General features: G+C 45.7%; 1 pseudogene; it reads left to right on the top strand.

Moving 5' to 3' along the window:
* Nucleotides 1-252: 252 nt before the first annotated feature.
* LOC121433237 lies at nucleotides 253-2,056 on the top strand (annotated as a pseudogene).
* The last annotated feature ends 12,693 nt before the right edge of the window (nucleotides 2,057-14,749 follow it).

Below are 14,749 nucleotides of genomic sequence, written 5' to 3'. Positions count from 1 at the left end.
CTTTCCTAATCTGTACCTTTTGCAGATGAATTCTCTGTTTACTTAATCTCAATTTTTGGTCCTTCCTGCAACTAGGTATTGCTTCAGGGTAAACTACTGAGACTCAGGCAGGCCTCCATTAAGCTTATCATGGCTGGGTCCTACTCTGGCAGGTGATGATGGTTAGAAGTTAAGAACTTCCGTCGCCTCCTCGTCGCTCCTGCAACACACGACCCCGGGATCCCCCCAGCCCCTCCCGGCTCGCCTACCGCCATGGCTGACAAGGAAGCTGCCTTTGACGACGCGGTGGAAGAACGTGTGATCAACGAGGAGTACAAAATATGAAAGAAAAACACCCCTTTTCTTTATGATTTGGTGATGACCCATGCCCTGGAGTGGCCCAGTTTAACTGCCCAGTGGCTTCCAGATGTTACCAGGCCTGAGGGGAAAGATTTCAGCATTCATCGACTTGTCCTGGGAACACACACATCGGATGAACAAAACCACCTGGTGATAGCCAGTGTGCAGCTCTCTAATGATGATGCTCAGTTTGATGCCTCACACTATGACAGTGAGAAAGGAGAATTTGGAGGTTTCGGCTCTGTCAGTGGGAAAATTGAAATAGAAATCAAGATCAACCATGAAGGAGAAGTCAACAGGGCTCGGTACAGGCCCCAGAACCCTTACATCAATGCAACAAGGACTCCATCCAGTGATGTGCTTGTTTTTGACTACACTAAGCATCCTTCTAAACCAGACCCTTCTGGAGAGTGCAACCCAGATTTGCGTCTCCGCGGACATCAGAAGGAAGGTTATGGTCTTTCTTGGAATCCAAATCTCAGCGGGCACTTACTCAGTGCTTCAGATGACCATACCATCTGCCTATGGGACATCAGTGCAGTTCCAAAGGAAGGAAAAGTGGTGGATGCAAAGGCCATCTTCACGGGGCATACAGCAGTAGTAGAGGACCTTTCCTGGCATCTGCTCCACGAGTCTCTGTTTGGGTCAGTTGCTGATGACCAGAAACTTATGATTTGGGATACTCGTTCAAACAATACTTCCAAGCCAAGCCACTCAGTCGATGCTCACACTGCTGAAGTGAACTGCCTGTCTTTCAATCCTTACAGTGAGTTCATTCTTGCCACAGGATCAGCTGACAAGACTGTTGCCTTGTGGGATCTGAGAAATCTGAAACTCAAGTTGCATTCCTTTGAATCACATAAGGATGAAATATTCCAAGTTCAGTGGTCACCTCACAATGAGACTATTTTGGCTTCTAGCGGTACTGATCGTAGGTTGAATGTGTGGGATTTAAGTAAAATTGGAGAAGAACAGTCCCCAGAAGATGCAGAAGATGGCCCACCAGAGTTGCTGTTTATTCATGGTGGTCACACTGCCAAGATAGCTGATTTCTCCTGGAATCCCAATGAACCTTGGGTGATTTGTTCTGTATCAGAAGACAATATCATGCAAATGTGGCAGATGGCAGAGAACATTTACAATGATGAAGACCCTGAAGGAAGTGTGGATCCAGAAGGACAAGGATCCTAGACATGTCTGCACTTGTGATTTAGACTCCCCTTGTTTTCTTCTGAACCCTGAGATGGATTTAACACTGGTTTGAGACACAGACTTTGTTCAGCTATCCGGCTACAATAGGTGCCACCAACAATACTATTAGCCCAAACCATGGGTGTTTTCTAAATCTTTAACTGGGGGGCTTAATTCAACAAAGCCACAGACTTATATTTAAATTTTTCTTCAGGAATTTTCTAGTAACAAACCCAGGTCTGGGGTGGCTTCAGAAATGGGGCGTTGTGTGTGATTATTTTCTATGAATATTGTAAGATGACAGCTTGCAATATTTATACTCCTGGCTTGAACACCTACTTCACTTATTTCTTATCCACTCTAGTCACTTTCTTGAGAATATGAAAAATTTGGGATATAGCTTAAGAAGAAAAATAATCATACATAATATGCCTCATTTCTGAAGCTACTTTGGACCTGGGTTTGTTACGAGAAAATTCCTGAGGAAAAATTTATAAATTTATAAAAATTAATAAATTTTATTCAGGAATAAGAATGACATCTTGCAATATTTATACTCCTGGCTCAGACACCTACTTCACTTGGCTTTTGTTGTGCGGTTTTTTGTTTTTTAAACTTGGGACCACCAAATTGTGAGATGTATGTTTTTAACTGACAGTCAGACCACTGGTGAACTGTCAAGTTGAGAAAGAGTGAATTGCTAGTTTGTATTTGTTTTTAAAATTAAATTAATCCTTGATAAGAAAAAAAAAAGAAGTTAAGAACTTCCTTTTGGTGGTCTGCTCCTATTAAGCTTGTCATAGTTGGGTCCTACACTTGTTCTTCAGACCCTACTCTACACTCTGATTTACTTGAGATAAGGTTCCAACGCCTATAAAGTTGAGCGGAATCTTCTTGTAGGGGCCAAGTGGGATCCTGGGATTCTTGTGAAATTGTTTTGTTTTGTTTGGTTTTTTGGGACAGGGTTTCTCTGTAGTTATGGAGCAAGTCCTGGAACTCGCTCTGTAGACCAGACTTGCCTCAAATTCACAGAGATCTGCCTGCCTCTGCCTCCCAAGTGCTGGCATTAAAGGTGTGCACCACCACCGCCTGGCTTGTTTTTGCTTTTTTTTTTTTTTTTTTTTTTTGGTTGGTTGGTTTTTTGGTGGATTCTTGTGAAATTATAGATACATCAACACAAGAATACAATAATCCTTTAATCTCAATCCCACTTAATTTTACCTTTAATCTAAGGCCTTTCATCACCGATAACCATTTGCCAAAATCCCTTTTTTCCAGTATTTCCAAAACCTCCTGTCCTATTCACTGGAGCTGTTTTGCCTTTTAAATATGGAAGTAATAACAACTGAGCAATTTTTCACCAGCTTTTATCTACATGATCTTTTTTTTTACATAAGCCATCTATAAAAGCATTAAAACAAAACAATCTCTATAGCATTTTAAGAGGTAACTTTAGGCAATACTCACGGATCATTTTTCTTTACTTTTTATTTTATTTTTATTTCTTTAAAAAAGAAAACAAACATCTTTTTTCATTATACATACCAATCCAAGTTCTCACTCCTTCCCCTCCTTCCTTTCCCTCCACATACCCTCCCACCCCACCCCCATCCATTCCTCAGAGAGGTAAGGCATATTGCTTTGGGGAAGGTCCAAGGCCCTCCCTACTATATCTAGGCTGAGAAGGTATCCATCCAAAGAGAATAGGATCCCCAAAAGCCAGTACAACAGTAGGGATAAGTCCTGGTGCCACTGCCAATGGTCCGTCAGTCTGCCCCAGCCATGCAACTGTCAGTCATATTCAGAGGGACTAGTGTGGTCCTATGCTGGTTCCTTCCCAGTCTGGCTAGTGTTAGTGAGCTCCCATTAGCTCAGGTAGACTGTTTCAGTGGGTGTACTCATCATGGTCTTGACCTCTTTGTTCATATTCTCACTCCTCCCACTCTTCGACTGGACTTCAGGAGCTCACTCAGTCCAGTAAGTACTCCAACGCAGTCTCTGCCTCTGTTTGCATCAGTTGCTGGGTGAAGTTTCTATAGTGATATTTAAGATATTCATCAGTCTGACTTCAGGGTAAGGCCAGTTTGGGCCTCCTCTCCTCTATTGCTTAGGGTCTTAGCTGGGGTCATTCTTGTGAATTCCTGGGAAACAGACCATTTTTATAAAATCTTAAAAAGAGAATTCTTTTTTTGTAGGCCCCAAGTAACATGTTAATGCAATTTGCCAATTATTAACAGTGTAGATCAAAAAAAAAAAAACCTGTCTTTCATTTATGGAGAAACAATTTTTGCAAACTCATTATCAGTAAAAGATGACTTTCTATGAGCTTTTACCTTAGTGGCCACATTATTTAACAAGCTAGCAACCCATTTTGTTTTAGCTGTTAACATTTTTATAGAATTTAACCATGAATTTTTAGAAAGCAACTTTAAGAGCAGAGCCAAATTTTCAGTAATGAGAAACAGACAAGAGCAAACCCAATAATATAGTTTAAAATCATAAACTCTGATGCCGGGCGATGGTGGCGCACGCCTTTAATCCCAGCACTCGGGAGGCAGAGGCAGGTGGATCTCTGTGAGTTCGAGACCAGCCTGGTCTACAGAGCTAGTTCCAGGACAGGCTCCAAAGCCACAGAGAAACCCTGTCTCGAAAAACCAAAAAAAAAAAAAAAAAAAAAAAAAAATCATAAACTCTGCTCTTTTAGTTCCTTTACTATGAAAATTAAAACATTTAATTTAAACATTAATTAGACAACTAAGAGAGAACATCTCCCAAAACAGCGAATTACCAATATTTTTGGAAATTCAGATAGTATTGACTTAACACTTTATGCCCTGACCGCAATTGTTCTTACTAGAAGCTGGGCCCATTTTAAATCTTTCTTTTTCCCATGAAGGGACCATTGATAATGAGTTATTCTCACTACTGGGGAAAAATAAAAAGCATTTTCCACGAAGGGATCTTTAATATAGAGTTATTCGTGGTCGGCAGGAAAAACAACAACAACAACAACAATTTTTTAAGCAAAGTTAAACAAACAGATAAAAATATTCCAAGCTCTGGCTTTTGCGGCTCTGCTCAGGCTGCAGCAGGGAGGCTGCAGCAGGGAGGTGGGTTCTTCCTAACTCAGAAGCTGCGGCTGCGCGCTGGCAGGCCGATCTGAGAGAGCTGACAGGCAGGCAGAGCATAGAGCTGTAGCTAGCCTCAGGTCTCAGTTTCTTCTACTGGAAAGATCCTTTTGCTCTTCCTCCATTTCTACAGGGTCTTTCCTTTCCTTTAGTTTTCTCTTACTAATCCCCTCTAATTTTTAGGCCTTGAATCGATATTCCCCCCCCCCCCCCCGCCTTTACAGGAAAACCCCCTTTTTCTTGATTAAGCATTTCTCCTTTTTCCTCTGAGAAGTTTCCTTTTATTTCCTTCCCTCTTCGCTGTTGGGAAGATTTCCTTTTCCATTCCCTTTCTTTCCTTTTTCTCTGCTGGGAAGTTTCCTTCTTCCTTTTTTATTCTTGGTCTCCGGAGCTCTTGTATTTTGAAATGCGTAGTTAACTCTTCAGCCTTTCTAATTTCTACATCTGTTTCATCTGATGCAGACGACTGGGCGGCGGTGGCGCCTGCTCTTAATCCCAGCACTTGGGAGGTAGAGGCAGATGAATCTCTGTGAGTTCGAAGCCAACCTGGTCACAATAGCTAGTTCCAGGACGGCTAGGACTGTTACAGAGAAACCCCGTCTTGAAAAACAAAAACAAAACAAACAAACAAAAACCTATCTGCTGAAGATGGAGGGGCATCATCTCAGTGTCCTGGATTCCTCTAAAACAGCATCCCCACTGACCTGCGAAGCAACATTCTCCTCTGCTCACTGATAATTTCTCGCTTGAGTGTCTTCCCTTTCACTTTCCTGCTCTACTTCAGATACAGCTTTAAGTGACTCCTCGCTCTGCAACGGCTCCGGAGCGCTTGAAATTAAATTACATAAAGATCACAATTTTAACGGCATGGGCTCTCCTCTCGGATGAGCTCTCCTCAAAGCTCTCACTGCTTCGCTTCTGCACCTTCAGTTTCAGTTGGACAAGGGAGTTGCCTGAGACCAACGGCAATGCCGCTGAGTTAGCGGCAGAAGTTCTGTAAGCCGTCTTCGCTTCGCCTTTACCAACAGGCATTTTAATAACTGTGTATCCCTTTGCTCCTGAGATGGGACGTTTCCGTGACCCTGCCAACCCTGGAGTCCCTAAACCCTGCGGGCACTTCCTTCCAGGTCTTAAAGTGGCTAGCTCCTCTGACCTTCTTTAGCAGATCCTTTGTCCTTCTTCAGGATGGGCATGATTTTTTAGCATACCCACACTCCCAGGACTGGAAAGCTAAGGCCTGAGGATTAGAAATTCAAGGCCAGCCTGGGCTATCTAGTGATACAATAAAAGAAACAATTGGAAGACCTATGAGAATTCTGCCACTATCAGAGCCATCAATTGTATTTGAATGGTCCTGCTGTTGGCTGGAATACAAAGTATATTTGCTCTGGTGATGCTAAGACAATTCACTTTCCCGCTATGGAGATGGTGCAGTCAGGAAAGGTGTTTGTCATCAAACCTGATGATCTGAGTGTTCTATTGGCAACCCACTTTGTGGAAGGAGAGAACTGACTCCCCAAATTACGTCTCTGACCCCCACATGTGACCCCCACTTGCACACAACCTCACAACTAAATAAGTAAAGTTAAAAGGAAATTCTAAAAAGAAAATTCTCTCTTGATAATGTTGGGGGCTCAGGGTTTGTGCTCAAAGCAAGGTGGGGTCTTTTTTTTTATTTTTTTTATTTATTTAAATTTATTTATTTATTAAGGATTTCTGCCTCGTCCCCGCAACCGCTTCCCATTTCCCTCCCCCTCCCCCGATCAAGTCCCCCTCTCTCATCTGCTCGAAGAGCAATCAGGGTTCCCTGACCTGTGGGAAGCCCACGGACTGCCCACCTCTATCCAGGTCTCATAAGGTGAGCATCCAAACTGCCTAGGCTCCCACAAAGCCAGTACGTGCAGTAGGATCAAAAAAGGGTGGGTCTTTTAAAGTAGTATAACTTCTTTTTTTCTCACCCTTCTTCCAGTGTTGAGTTTTATTGGGAAACTTGCTTCAACACTAAAAACCAGGTGCTCGTGGGAAAAGTATTTTAGAACTGCGTGCGGATGCGCAATCCGTTCTCATCAATGGTCCACTGGACTGGGGACAGGAGTGGGATAGTATCCCCCTTACGGGACTGTTTAGGCAAGGGCCCGAGTCCATTTCCAGTGCACAAAATCTTACCAATGTATATGAAGCATATTACAAAGTCAAAACACGCATTGACAGCCCCCCTTTAAGTTGGTCTTAATACTGCTGGGAATTGAAACTGAAATCCTCCGCATGCAAGGCAAGTGCTCTTGCACTGAGTCAGCTGCTCTGCCCTCCTTTTCTTTTGCTGTAGGAATTCCTACCGCCAGTAGCCTTTAAGTTACCTGCCCACTTGGCCGTGACCTCTTATACTAGGTATGCCCATGTAAAGTGCACATCCAACCTCTTTTCTGGCTCTGGGATTTGGTTGTTGTTCCCCTTTCCAGCAGAGAACTGTGATCTGGGAGTCTATGCCTGAATAAATAACCCTCCATTATTCTCAATTCTGAGCTAGTGTGGGATTTCTTTTAAGTGTCCTTCTTCATTCTTTTTACTTTTTGAGACAGTCAAACTGAGCTGCCCTGTCTGGCTTTGAATTCTCTCTGCCCAAGCAGAGTTGGGAACTTGCTATCTTCATATCTCAGCCTCCCAAGTGACTGAGATTATATAGCCCTTGTATTAGTCAGGGTTTTCTCTAGAGTAACAGAACTTATAGAATGGTCTCTCCCTCCCTCCCTCTCCCTCTCTCTCTCTCTCTCTCTCTCTCTCTCTCTATGCACACACACACACACACACACACACACACACGATTTATTGGAATGATTTCAGGTTGCAGTCCAGTTAAACCAACCATGACTGGCTGTGAATAGAAAGTCCAAGAACACAGCAGTTGCTCAGTCTACAAAGCTGGATTTCTCAGCTGGTCTTCAGTGTATCCTAGAATCTCGGAGAAGTAGGCTTCAGTGCTGGTGAAGGAATGGATGTGGTGGCAGGTGACGGCAAGCAGGCAAAGAGCAAAAGCTTCCTTCTTCTACGTCCTTATATAGGCTTGCAGCAGAAGATATGCCCAGATTAAAGTGTATCTTCCTGCCTCAAGTTATACAGGGGCCTGCAAGGCCAGAAGAGAGTGTAGGATCCCTTGAACCTGGAGTTACAAGCCCCCTGGTGTGGGTGGGTGCTTAGAATCAAACTCAGGAGCTCTGTAAGGGCGGTATGTGCTTTTAACTACTGAGCCTTCTCCTGACTGCCTGACCTCCCTCCAGATGACCTCCCCTTTCACCTATGTTTTTATCATCAGGAAACCTGTGCGGTGCACTTCATAAAACAACTCCTCAGTTTTATCTGACACAGGAGTTCACACTACAAAAGTAAAATCTCCCCAAAGAGGGAAACTATGCTTAGGTTGGGTGTGTAAGGGGGGTAGTCAGGGATAGTTGGGAGTGTAGCAACAATGTGTGAGCTAAAGGAAATGCACTGGGACAACTCAGCAAGGTGCATGTGAATGTTTGTGTGTGTGTGCACACGCACGTTGTATGTGTGTGCACGCGCACGTTCGCATGAGTCTGTGTGTGCGTGTGCATGCATGAGTGTGCATGTGCATGAGTGTGTGTGTGTGTGTGTGTTTGAGTTCTGATACTCTTTTTTTTTTTTAAACCATGTAGGGAGGATACCTCTGGAAAGAGGTCTTCAAGCTCACAACCACCTGTAACACTGCGTCCATGGTATCCCACGTCCTCTTCTGGCCTCTGCAGACACAGAATTCACATGCATCTACCTACACAAAAAAATAAATCATTCAAAATTTTACAGTGGACTAGAGAGATGGCTCAGAGATCAGGAGCACTGTCTGCTCTTCCAGAGGACCCGAGTTCAATTCCCAGCAACCATATGGAGGTTCACAGCCATTTATAATGAGATCTGGTGCCCTCTTCTGGCATGCAGGCCAAACACTGTATACATAATAAATAAATAAATAAACAAATAAATAAATCTTAAATTAAAAAAAGTTACTATAACTATTCTGGGAGGGGGTGACTACTTTCTAGTCTTCCAGGAAATACTGTCCTTTGAAGTTGTACTGCACATATTGAACCTAGGGCAGACACCGATGTGATTTTAGTGTCTTGACAGACTTTCTTCTTCTTAATAATATTAGTGTACTATTTGTTGTCATTCTAGCTGTGTGTGGCTGAGAGGGTCCCTGTGCTCAGGGATACTGGGAAGTAACTTGCTCCCGAAACACAGACACGGATCCAGGCTTTTGTCCTCCCTGTGACAGCTGATGGCTCCTTTTAACACATTAACTTCCCTCCTCTGAGCAAACTGCTCCATTGTGGAAGGACCGCTGCCATCACTCTTCTCCATGCCTCTGGATGCTGGCGAGCTAAACAATCCTCCAGCTCCCAGGGTGCTTATTCAATAAAGGACACTGCAGAGCTCCCAAAGAAACACTCCCAATTTACTCCCAGGGGATGCCTGTGATCCGGCTCCGACACCCTGTGGGTTGGTTCAATGAGAATCTGCGCTCATCCTTCTGTGCTTTCTGCTTCATCTGTCCCATCCTAGAAGTGTAGGCAGACCCGAGGCTCTCCTCGTCGCTTGATGGGTGGCTGCTCCAGTTTCCCCAATGTGTGTGTGTGTGTGTGTGTGTGTGTGTGTGTGTGTGTGAGAGAGAGAGAGAGAGAGAGAGAGAGAGAGAGAGAGATTCTGTGTGTGTTTGTTCTCACTGGGGCCAGAAAAAGGTGTTATTAGGCAGTTTTGAACCACCAGACATAAGTATTTAGAATCACACCGGTTCTTATGGAAGAGCTGCAGGCACTCTTAACCCCTGAGCCATCTCTCTAGCCCTTTTGAGCTAATCTCATTTGATTTTTTGTGGGGGGATAGTATGAAGTAAGAAAGTTGACAGCATCTCAAACTGTATGCATGCATGCCCAACACACACACACACACACACACACACACACACACACTCCCTCTCTCTCTCTATCCTGGCTAGAAGTAGAGTAGCCATAATGGCTGATGTCCTAAAACTGGCAAACCAGAGTTGTTAAAGAGCTGAGATCCAGTCCAACTTACTTCACAGATAAAGATCTGAGTCTGACATGTTACAGGGGGTAGCCACGACCATAGCCACAGGAATATTAATACTTAGTCCTAGGAAGCAAGTCCAGACCTCCACTGTGTTGTTTGCTTGAGGAAATAAAATTTGTGCTGGAACAACACCCAGTGCATGTGCTGTAGACGGCTGCCTTGGTGCCTTGGTAGTGTGGTTCCCACAGAGACCACAGACCACAAAACCTAAAATGTTTATTCTCTTTCCCTCTATATCACCCCCACTGTAGGCCTCCAGAGTCCTCTGCCTCCATCTAGCAGACAGCAGCAGGCATGGCGAAGAATGTAAGAAGCATGGGGACACAGACAACACCAGGCCAGATGTTGTGGGGAGTAGAGGAAGCCTTGAATGAAGTTCTGAGTGTCTGTGTGCTGTTGGCATGGGCATGTCGAAGACCATGAGACCATAGCCTCAGACCCATGGGAACTTTAGAAGCACCATCCACTGCTTCCGTGGGTTCCTGAGCATGTCAGTGCCTGGAGCCCTCTCAGCTTATGTCTCTGGATCTGCCAGGCATGGCTGCCACCCATGAAGCTGGATTGCAAATCTCTTTTTGGCATCGCCAGTTCCTTAAGATCGCCTAGTGCAGAGGTGAACAAGGTAAGGAGGAACTCAGCGACCTCTCTCGGGCATCTTTTTCTGGAACCCCTAAGTGCGCCCCCAAATCTCTCTCTGAAGACGGTGAGTTTCGAGGCTGCTCTTTCACTGCCGCGATCATCTTAAGCTTCGCGTGCAAAGCGCATCTCCGCAGAAAATGTGCGATGACTTCATCTCTATTTTGTGACCCTAACAAACATAAAACGTAGAACGAAGCCATTTGGTATTTTCAGCCGCTGCTCAGACCCGCACTTATGCAAAGCAGACGCGCAGGCCATCGCTACCATTATCCTCACTTTGATCAAATCAAAAGGAAGAAGTGGCGGGGGCGGGGATCCCTGGGAGGAAGCAGGCGTGCTGGGGGGCTCATAGGACTATATAATCTTTTATGGGTCAGATTTACTAATCTGAGTAAGAGAGATAAACCCAAACCAAGGCTAACTTTTAAAATGGCTGTCCAGAAGCCTCATTCCTGCTAGCTGTTTCTCACAGTGCTGGGAGGGTCTATACAGGCTAGCAGCGGAGAAAATAAGCAACTGTTTTACCCAGCTGTGACCACTGTGCGCTATAATAATCAATTATATACATATTATCATGGCAAGACATGCTCACATGTGCAGCGTTGGTAGGAATGTATGGGAGTTACCAATCGCTTTCTGGGTGCATTTAAAGCCTGTTCCACAAGACAAAACTCGTACCTGATACCCTTAACTGGGCCAAAAACCCATGACTGACTATGTTATAGGTCCCAGGGAGAATCTACTTATTGGTTTCCTAAAAATTCATGTAGTAACAAAATGCCCCCTCTAAATCCTCATCATTATACCCATTTCTCAATGTGTCTTTCAACCCTTATCAGAGAATCTTCTTAAAGTGGCACACACCTTTAATTCTAGCAGAGGCAGTTGGATCTCTGTGAATTTGAGGGCAGCCTGGTCTACAGAGCGAATTCCAGTACAGTCAGAGAGACCTGTTAACACAGAGAAACCCTGTCTCAAAGAGAGAGAGAGAGAGAGTAGGTAGCACAGAGACCCACAGAGAATAAGACTGTGGAGTGCTCAAATATATCGCACACTCTTCCCCAAAGGCTCGGGGATCATTGTGGAAGCAGGGGATGAAAGATTGTGAGGGCCAGCAGTGACAGCCATCTACAGCAAAGTGGTATTTCCTGGATATATCACTGCTGTTGCATGGAGGAGCTCACAGCAGCCGTGGCAGCACACACAAGACCAAGCCAGCCAAAAATCCCAGCCTGAATGTGGAGGGCCTCATGAAGTCCCAGCCCTAGCTGAGGGCTGGTCTTGAACTCACAGAGAATCCGCCTGTCTCTGTTCCTCAAGTGCTGGGTCACCACCACCTGGTGAAATTGTTTTTATGACTAAAAGAACCATGAAAATTCCAAACCTATTAGAGAGTAAGTTGTGAATTCTGAACTACATAGGAAAAAGCTTGAAAGGGGTTTTAAAATATAACTTGCTTGGGATGTAATGTACAGCAAATAGAACTGCCAAAACAAAACTGCACACGTGTGTGTGTGTGTGTGTGTCTGTGTGTGTGTGTGTGTCTGTGTGTGTGTGTGTCTGTGTGTGTCTGTGTGTGTGTGTGTGTCTGTGTGTGTGTGTCTGTGTGTGTGTGTGTGTCTGTTGTGTGTGTGTGTGTGTCTGTGTGTGTGTGTGTCTGTGTGTGTGTGTGTGTCTGTGTGTGTGTGTGTCTGTGTGTGTGTGTGTCTGTGTGTGTGTGTCTGTGTGTGTATGTGTCTGTGTGTGTGTGTGTCTGTGTGTGTGTGTGTGTCTGTGTGTGTGTGTCTGTTGTGTGTGTGTGTGTGTCTGTGTGTGTGTGTCTGTTGTGTGTGTGTGTGTGTCTGTGTGTGTGTGTCTGTGTGTGTGTGTGTCTGTTGTGTGTGTGTGTGTCTGTGTGTGTGTGTGTCTGTTGTGTGTGTGTGTGTGTCTGTGTGTGTGTGTGTCTGTTGTGTGTGTGTGTGTGTGTCTGTGTGTGTGTGTCTGTTGTGTGTGTGTGTGTGTGTCTGTGTGTGTGTGTGTGTCTGTGTGTGTGTGTGTCTGTGTGTGTGTGTGTATGTGTCTGTGTGTGTGTGTGTGTGTCTGTGTGTGTGTGTCTGTGTGTGTGTGTCTGTGTGTGTGTGTGTCTGTGTGTGTGTGTCTGTGTGTGTGTGTCTGTGTGTGTGTGTCTGTGTGTGTGTCTGTGTGTGTGTGTCTGTGTGTGTGTGTCTGTGTGTGTGTGTCTGTGTGTGTGTCTGTGTGTGTGTGTGTCTGTGTGTGTGTGTGTGTCTGTGTGTGTGTGTGTGTGTGTGTGTCTGTGTGTGTGTGTGTCTGTGTGTGTGTGTCTGTGTGTGTGTGTCTGTGTGTGTGTGTCTGTGTGTGTGTGTCTGTGTGTATGTGTGTCTGTGTGTGTGTGTCTGTGTGTGTGTGTGTCTGTGTGTGTATGTGTCTGTGTGTGTGTGTGTGTGTGTCTGTGTGTGTGTGTGTCTGTGTGTGTGTGTGTGTCTGTGTGTGTGTGTCTCTGTGTGTGTCTGTGTGTGTGTGTATCTGTGTGTTTGATCAGGAATGTAACCTTGGTTCTAGGTGTGGTGGTTTGAATGAAATGCTCCCACCCTAAAGGCTCACATATTCGAAAGCTTAGTCCGCAATTGATGAACTGTTTGGGAAGGATTGGGGGTGTGGCCTTGGAGGAGGTGTGTGATGAGGGTCAGGCTCTGAGGTGTCAGAAGACTATCACCATTCCCAATCCCTCTGCCTCCCTCCCTCTCTTCCCCCTCCCTCCTACTTTCAGATCCAGATGTAAAGAAGTCTTGAGATTTCAAAAGCCCACATTAGCCCAGTGTCACCCTCTCAGTTTGTAACCAGTGGTCAGGATGGAAAGCTCTCAGCTGCTGCTCCAGCAACCGCCCCTGTCTACTTCCTATCATGGTGATAATGAACCAGCCCTCTGACGCTGTAAGCAAGCCCCTAATTAAATCATTGCGTCTCTTCACAGCAACAGAACCGTGACTCAGACACTAGGTACGCTCTCAGCCAACCAGGTCGGCATTCCCAGCCTTCGAAAGCTTCATTTTCAGAGGGGTTTGCTGGCTTCCACTTTCAACCTCTGACATCTCCCCCCACACACACCAACCGAAACATAATATTTGTATTAATTATTTGGTGCGGCGCACTACGCCCATCTGTGCTCTATGCACCGCCATGCCGTTTGTGAACTGGGCAAGGGACTGGAGATTGAAACACACAAGGACACACAGAGACAGTCAGCACAGACAGAGACACAGGTAATCCTTGATGCCAGAACGCCCCAAGAATGCCCCCTTTATTGCAGACGGGGCAGCTTATATAAGGATAGCCATGTCCCAGCGAAACGCACCAGAAACCATTCCCCTGCCATCAGGAACTCCTGAGGGTCTCGTGCTCAGAGCAGCTGTAGGCACTCAGATCAGGGGAAAACACGTTGTTTACAAGAAATTCAGGATCTGGGGTTTCACTGCTCCCAACAATTTGGTAATTTCATACAATGCACCCCATCATACTTGCTTCGTATTCCTCCTGGATCCACCCTCCCACCCTTATGCACCAGTCCCCCCACCAACACACACATACACACGCACACAACACCACACAGCTCATTTTGTATACTCATTAGAGCATGATCAAACTCCCAGCCGCCAGCCCCTTAAAGAAAACTGAGTCCTTCCCCACAACCCCCACCAGAAGCCATCAACCGTGAAGAGCAAGCCCTTCATCATCTGTATCACAACTTTTGAGGGCTCTTTTCATAGTTTCCTTTCTGGATTGTTTCATTTGGGGAGGGGGGCAGGAAGAGGTCGGCACAGAAGCCTTCTATGTCTCTCATTTTCAGTTCTGCCTCTGTAGGCCTCTATACCATTACAAAAGAAGCTAGCTTCGCCGGGTACGGCAGCTGGCGGCAGCAGGATCGTGAACCTCAACCTGGTTTCCAACTCACAGAAATCTTTCAAGGAGGCTTAACTAAGGAAGTGAACCATTTTCATCTTGGATATCTTGTTGTTGCTCAGGGTCAGGGTTATCGTGCAGCTGGGCAGTACATGGGGTGGGGGGCAGAACCAGACAGAGCTGCTGCGCACACGGACGCACGCACGCACGCACGCACGCTGCCTTGCCCTCCCCGCCTGTACCCCAGGCATGACCATGGTGTTTGCAGCCTGAGGGCAGCACAGTGGCCCGGTGATCCCCTCATCCAACAGGCTGAGCACACAAGGCCTGCGGGCCAAGCAGGCCAAGCGGTAGTACCATCCTAGTAAGTGGTAACGGGCAAAGTGAGCCAGTGGTGACTGAAGCCTGACATACTCCTTTGTCCGCAGGGGCCCTGCTCTATGTCTCTA

The sequence above is a fragment of the Microtus oregoni genome, unplaced genomic scaffold, assembly GCF_018167655.1.
Source record: "Microtus oregoni isolate MIOR12 unplaced genomic scaffold, Mior012 000037F_ref0000500, whole genome shotgun sequence".
Classification (NCBI taxonomy): domain Eukaryota; kingdom Metazoa; phylum Chordata; class Mammalia; order Rodentia; family Cricetidae; genus Microtus; species Microtus oregoni.
The sequence above is the reverse complement of the archived record's forward strand: the minus strand, read 5'-3'. Positions and strand labels throughout refer to the sequence as shown.